Source organism: Dipodomys spectabilis, unplaced genomic scaffold (assembly GCF_019054845.1).
Source record: "Dipodomys spectabilis isolate Male_0828 unplaced genomic scaffold, ASM1905484v1 ptg000901l, whole genome shotgun sequence".
NCBI classification, from domain to species: domain Eukaryota; kingdom Metazoa; phylum Chordata; class Mammalia; order Rodentia; family Heteromyidae; genus Dipodomys; species Dipodomys spectabilis.
In genome coordinates this window covers 1-7,500 of record NW_024871578.1, presented here as the reverse complement: position 1 = coordinate 7,500, position 7,500 = coordinate 1, and positions in this window count along the sequence as shown.

The following is a 7,500-nucleotide window of genomic DNA, read 5'->3' as shown; positions in this document are numbered from 1 at the left end:
GTGTACGTATGCAGGTGGCATGACCGTCCATCCCCACCTCCCCCGCAGGCGATTACTCGACCACGACCTCCGCCTCCGCCTCCGCCCCCGCCCTCCCCCCCCCCCCCCCCCCCCCGCACCACAATTCACAACCCTACCCTCGGAACAAAATAAAACAAATTTGCTTGGATCTCACACTGCCTTTTGCTTGTATTTGACGACGCAATAGGCGAAGGGGAGGGATCTCATGTCTGGTGCCTGACCGGGGCGGGGGGGGGGGGGCGGGGGGCGGGGGGGGAAAATTGGAGAGGAGAGAAGAGGGGGCAGAGAGCATCTCCGTGTTTCTGTGTGCGTGCGCGCGCGCACCCGCGCGCCCACACACATCCAAAGCGGGTGGGGGGGGGGGGGAGGGAGGAAACTCAAAGATCGGATGCGACAGAGCATGTAGGCCAGCCGGACCAGTTCACCGCGTCTCTCTGTCTCTTGTTTCTCTGTTTCTCTATTTCTCTCTCTCTCTGTCTCTCTTTGTCTCTGTCTGTCTGTCTGTCTGTCTGTCTGTCTGTCTGTCTGTCTGTCTGTCTGTCTCTCTCTCTCTCTCTCTCTCTCTCTCTCTCTCTCTCTCTCTCTCGTTTGAATTCTCTCTCCCGCCCGCCCGCCAGCACTCCCTCCCTCCTTTTCCTCTCGACTTGCCAGTCAATCCTGGGGCTTGAGCTACTGGCGCTCCAACACACAACGGTCCCACTCCGACCCTGCCTGCCTGCCTATGCATGGGCCCCATACTCCAACGAGGCACATCATCATCCCCACCCCCACCCCTTCTCTGAAAAAGAAGGCAGTCTCTCTCGGGACCAGCCAGCCTGGGCCTGGAAGAGAAGGACATAAGGCCGGTTTTCTCAGTCAGTCAGTCAGTCAGTGCGCGGTTTCTTTTTCATGCATTTCATGAGAGAAAACTGCAATTCACAAAACCACCACTAGATGGCGCGCGTTCGCCGTCGACAAGGTGGATGGGGCGGCGGGAGGGGCAAAACACGGGTCGGGTCAGTCACTCGCTCAGTCGGTCAGTCCTCGCCTACCCGGTAGTGGGTAGTGAGAGTTCTGACATACACATACATATAGGTTGTTATAATTCATTATTATCGTCATTTGCTTTTCCTTTTTCCTTTTGGCCTAGTCCTGGGGCTTGGGCTCCGGGCCTGAGCACTGTCCCTGAGTTTCTTTATGCTCAAGGTCACTGCTCTACCACTCGAGCCCCTTCTGGCTTGTTCTGTTTAGGTGGTACTGAGGAATTGAACCCAGGGCTTCAAGCACGCTGAGACACATTCCCAGCCCAGTCCACCTCTGGGATTCCCCCCACCACCACCACCCCCCCCCCCCCCCCGCACCGGGTTCTGCCCGCCCGGAACCAGAGGCACGGTACTGTCCTCTGCGAGCTCGTGCTCTTGCATGACGACACGGTAGTACTAATTCAGCCCCGAGGAAATCTTCACTAGGGCATTTTCCCCCAAGTCCACCTCCACTTCTGGCGTTTTGGGTGACCCATCGAGATGAAGAGTCTCAAATGGACTTTCCTGCCCGGGCGGGCTATGAACCACTATCCTCAGGTCTCAGCCCCCTCGCTCAGCACCTCAGACGGATGATGGGCAGTGAGCCACTGCTGCCACCGGCACCACCCGGCCGGTGAGCCTTTGCCTGGGGATTTTCTTTACCGACCGGCCGAAAGGTTTCGTGCCCTACCTGTCTTATGGATAAGTTTGCTCTGTTTTCGGTCTTATTTTTGTCCTCATGGACATCCTTCTTTCCCAAGGAAAAGGGGCCTCGGCTCGGGGAGAGAGTCAATTCCTGAGGCCAGACAATCCATAGGAGGAACTTTCTGCCACAGTGTGGTGTGGTGTGGTGTGGTGTGGTGTGGTGTGGTGTGGTGTGGTGTGGTGTGGTGTGGTGTGGTGTGGTGTGGTGTGGCAGCTCAGATATCACAAGGACTGCCATCTCGTGTGCAGGATACCCGGGGAGGGGAACTGCGGGGTGGGGGTGAGCAGAGGCATTTTCTCCTTCCGGAAACCAGATGATGATTGAATAAAATTAGCCATCCATCCTTGAGACATTCTCAAGGAGGTGGGCTGGGAATGTGTCTGGGTTGGTAGACAGCTTCCCCTAAAAACTCGGGCCTAAATGGCGGCGGCGGCATCCATCTTGTTCACAGACCGAGTGTCCACGTTGAAAATGAGAGTCTCTTCTGGGACGCTGGTTCCTGCTCCCTCCTTCCTTCTTCCAAGGAAGAAGTTGCCGCTGGCGGGTGGGTTCCAGGCTGGCAAGCAGAGTAAGCAGAGCCCCGCTGGAGTCCACAAGGAAAAGCAAGACCGAGGGGAGGCGGGGAGGCGGGGAGGCGGGGAGGGGGGACACAGAGACAGACAGGAGACAGAGAGGCAGAGAGAAAGAGACAGAGACAGAGAGAGACAGAGACCCAGCGACCGACGGAAAGACACACAGGGGAAGAGATGGAGGGGGAGCGAGAGATCCACAAGTCCAACTAGGTCCCCTGAACGAATCATCGACAGACAGACAGACACACTGACAGACAGACAGACAGACGGACACACACACACACACACACACACACACACACACACACACACACACAGAGGCAGACAAGAGGGAGATGGAGAGATGGAGGGGGAGCGAGAGATCCACAAATCTAACTACACCAACTGAATAATCAGACAGACAGACAGACAGACAGACACACACACACACACACACACACACACACACACACACACACACACACACACACACACACACACCACACCGACACACAGGCAGACAGAGGGAGAGATGGGGAGTATAACTAGATCACCTGAATCAACAAACAGGAACAGGCACACATGCCCCCACCACACACACACACACACACACACACAGAGGCAAAGACAAGAGACCGACACACAGACAGGCAGAGAGGGGGAGACATGGAGGGGGAGCCCTAGAGACCCATCAGTGTGACTGACTAGATCACCTGAATAAATTTATTCCTTCCCTGCCCTGCCCTCATGTATGAAGGTAGACGATTGGTATGGAGTTCTTCTTGTCACCAAACACAGGTGAGGGCTAGTGACTTTTTACCCTTCCATGTAGGGACTCTTCCCTTAGGACCCTTGATTTTGATCATTGAATGAGAATTTCTGGAGGAGTCACTCTGGTGGAGTTTTATGGAGTAAGCAATCAGGCAACCAGACAACCATACAACCCGACCACAAAAAAAAAAAAAAAAAAAAAGCAGACACAGACAGACAGACAGACAGACAGAGAGACCCACACAGCTCCTGACTTCATGGGTGTTTTCAGGGTTAAAGTGGGGGGTCGGGGGGAATGTGGCAACTGAATTATGCACAGATAGTTGTTTTATCTTTGCTCCAATCTCAACTCTAGATGTTTGGGGTATTTCTTTACAGATAAGATAAACAGATCATTAACGCTTGTTTTCTTTCTTTCTTTCTTTCTTTCTTTCTTTCTTTCTTTCTTTCTTTCTTTCTTTCTTTGTGTGCCCCCCCTCTCCTTTTTCTCTTTTTTATGGGGGGGGGAGGTGGGCAATCCTGGGACTCGAAGTCAAGGCACTGTCACTCAGCGACTCAGCTTTTTTGGCTCAATTCTAGCAGTCTATCACTTGAACCAGAGCTCCACTTTTGGCTTTATCTGTCTATGTACTATGTACGTGGCGTGTGTGTGTGTGTGTGTGTGTGTGTGTGTGTGTGTGTGTGTGTGTGTGTGTAATATATATTATATATATTCATTTTATACATAGACGTATATATGTATAAACACACATCTATTCGTTTATTTATACACATGTGTATATATACGTGCACATATATATTTATACACATATGTGTATATATACATGCACACATATATTTATACACATACATATATACTGTGATACGCACGCACACACACACACACACACACACACACACACACACACACACACACATTGCCTTATTATTTTCATGATTTTTGTTTTTTTTTTGGTTTTGTTTTGTTTTTTGGTTTGGTTTTTCCCGGGACGTGGGGCTTGAACCCTGGCTGGCCCTGGACACTGTCCCCCAACTCTTCAGCTCAAGCCTAGGGCGCTACTACTTGAGCCACAGTACCACTTCCGGTTTTCTGAGTGGCTTATTGGAGATAAGAGTCTCACGGTCTTTCGTGCCCAGGCTGGCTTTGAACCGAGATCCTCAGATCTCAGCTTCCGGAGCAGCTAGGATTACAGGCGCGAGCCACCAGCGCCCAGCTATTTTCATGTTTTTGTGTGTGTGTGTGTGTCGGGTGTGAGGCTTGAACTCTGGGGCTGGGTGCTGTCTCTCTCTCTCTCTCTCTCTCTCTCTCTCTCTCTCTCTCTCTCTCTGTGTGTGTGTGCTCTTCACCTTCCCAGCCCTCCCCCACTTGTTTTGCCAGTCTAGGGGCTGGCAAAAGAAGAAGAAAGAGAGATTGAGTAAAATTAGCCATCCATCCTTCAGCCATCCTCCTTGAGACATTCTCAATGAAGTGGGCTGGGAATGTGTCTGGGTGGTAGACAGCTTCCCTAAAAACTCGGGCCTAAATGGCAGCAGCGGCATCCATCTTGTTTACAGACCGAGTGTCCACGAGCTCATGTGGGCTTTCATGTTCTCCGTGGGTTGACACGGCCGGCCGGCGGGCGGGCGAGCGGATGAGCGAGCGGGGTGGGGTGTGCGATTCATTGGAGATAAGACACCGGTTCCTGCTCCCTCCTTCCTTCAGGGACACCAAGGAAGAAGTTGCCGCTGGCGGGTGGGTTCCAGGCTGGCAAGCAGAGTAAGCAGAGCCCCGCTGGGACTGAAATACATTTCTTCCTGGAGTCCACAACGAAAAGCAAGCGGGGGGGGGGGGGGGGGCGGAGGGGAGAGGACAGAGAGACAGAGAGGAGAGACAGACAGAGACAGAGACAAAGAGGGACAGACACACAGACAGAGACAGAGACCCAGAGACCGACAGAAAGACACACAGGGAAAGAGCCGCAGGGGGAACGAGAGATCCACAAGTCCAACTAGATTCCCCTGAATCAACAAACAGACGGATGGACGGACGGACACACACACACACACACACACACACACACACACACACAACACACACACACACACACGGAGACGGACACACGCGGAGAGAGACAGACAGAGGGACACATGGAGGGGGAGCCCTAGAGACCCATTAGTGTGACTGACTAGATCACCTGAATAAATTATTCCTTCCCTGCCCTGCCCTCATGTATTGAGGTAGACTATTGGTATGGAGTTCTTCTTGTCACCAAACACAGGTGAGGGCTAGTGACTTTTTACCCTTCCATGTACGGACTCTTCCCTTAGGACTCTTGATCTTGATTTCGATCATTGAATAAGAATTTCTGGAGGAATCAGAAAGAATGACATTTCCCCATTTGTTAGGAAATGGAAAGGCTTGGAAAAAATTATATTAAGTGAAGTAAGCCAGGCCCAAAGAAACATAGGTCCCATGGTTTCCCTTATTTGCAATATCTAGTATATGTATGAGTCAAGTGGAAAAGGTCAGATAATGTGATGTTAGGAAAACGAACCCTTGAATATGTATTTTAATGGTTTTTTTTTCATGCACGTGTTTCTAACGCATTTATAGGATTGTTTCTTTGTTGCTTTGTATGTCCCCCCCCCCCCCCACAGTGTAACCCCCGCTTTCACTATATTTGATGTCAGTATAACTTATGGGGGAGATGGGGACAAACAAGTCGTTTAAGGATTCAGGTGGACCTGTTGCAACAATGAGAAGTACAAAATGTCGTGTGAAAAAGGAGCTTTACGGTGGGGGGGCGGGGAAGGGGGAAGGATTGGGTTGGGGGGAGGGGGGTGGCTGGGAAGGGAGATGAAGTGTAAACAAAGGAGGAGGCTGCAATGCTTGGTAGGAAATGTGTGCATTATCCTGCCCATGTAGTTGTAACCCCTCTGTACAGTATGTTCTCAAATAAAATAAAATAAAATTAAAAAAAAAAAAAAGAATTTATGGAGTAAGCAAGCAGGCAACCAGGCAACCAGACAACCAGTCCAAAAAAAAAAAAAGGCAGACACAGTCAGACAGACAGAGAGACCCACACAGCTCCTTGACTTCATGGGTGTTTTCAAGGTTAAAGCGGGGGGGGGGGGGGGGGGGGGCGGGGGAATGTGGCAGCTGAGTTATGCACAGATAGTTAGTTGTTTTATCTTTGCCCCAACCTGAATTTCTAGATGTTTGGGGCATTTCTTTACAGGTAAGAGAAAGAGGTCACTGACTCTTCCTTCCTTCCTTCCTTTTTTCTTTCCTTTCTTTCTTTTTTCCCCCACCATCTCTCTCTCTCTCTCTCTCTCTCTCTCTCTCTCTCTCTCTCTCTCTCTCTCTCTCTCTCCTTTTTCTCTATTTTTTTGGAGGGGTGGGCAATCCTGGGTCTTGAAGTCAGGGCCTGAGTACTGTCACTCAGACACTCAGCTTTTTCGGCTCAAGTCTAGCACTGTACCATTTGAGCCACAGCGCTACTTATGTCTATGTACGTGATATCTATCTATCTATCTATCTATCTATCTATCTATCTATCTATCTATCTATCTATCTATCTATCTATCTATCTATTGATATAGATATACATCTACATATATCTATATATATCTATGTGTGTGTGCGTGCGTGTGTGTGCGTGAGTATGCGTGTATGTATATATCTATACATATATATGTGTTTATATGCATATACATATATAAACACATTCATTTATTTATACATATACGTATATACGTATAAGCACACATATGTTCATTTATTTATACATATATATACATACACACACACACATATATATATATATACTTATACATAGTGTGATACACACATATAAATATACGTATATCCACTTATTATTTACGTGCTTTTTTTTTTTTTTTTTGTCGGCCTTGGGGCTTGAACTCTGGGCCTGGGCGCTGTCCCTCAGCTCTTCAGCTCAAGGCGAGCGCTCTACCACTTGAGCTACAGCACCACTTCCGGTTTTCTGGTGGTTTATTGGAGATCGGAGTCTATAGGTCTCTCCTGCCCGGGCTGGCTTTGAACCGCGATCCTCAGATCTCAGCCTCCTGAGTAGCTAGGATTACAGGCGTGAGCCACCAGCGGCCCGGCTTATTTACATGCTTTTTGGTTGTTGTTTTTTTTATCTCCCCCCTCCCCCGCCCAGACGTGGGGCCTTGGGAAGGGATCTGCAGGGGGGGGGTGTGCAGAGGCATTTTCTCCTTCGGGAAACCAGGTGATGATTTAGTAAAATTAGCCATCCATCCTTGAGACATTCTCAAGGAAGTGGACTGGGAATGTGGGTGGTAGACAGCTTCCCTAAAAACTCGGGTCTAAATGGCAGCAGAGATGGCAGCGGCATCCATCTTGTTTACAGACCGAGTCTCCATGTTCAACATGAGACTCCTCTAAACTGAGTCTTTGCATGTTCTTGAGCTCATGTGTGGCTTT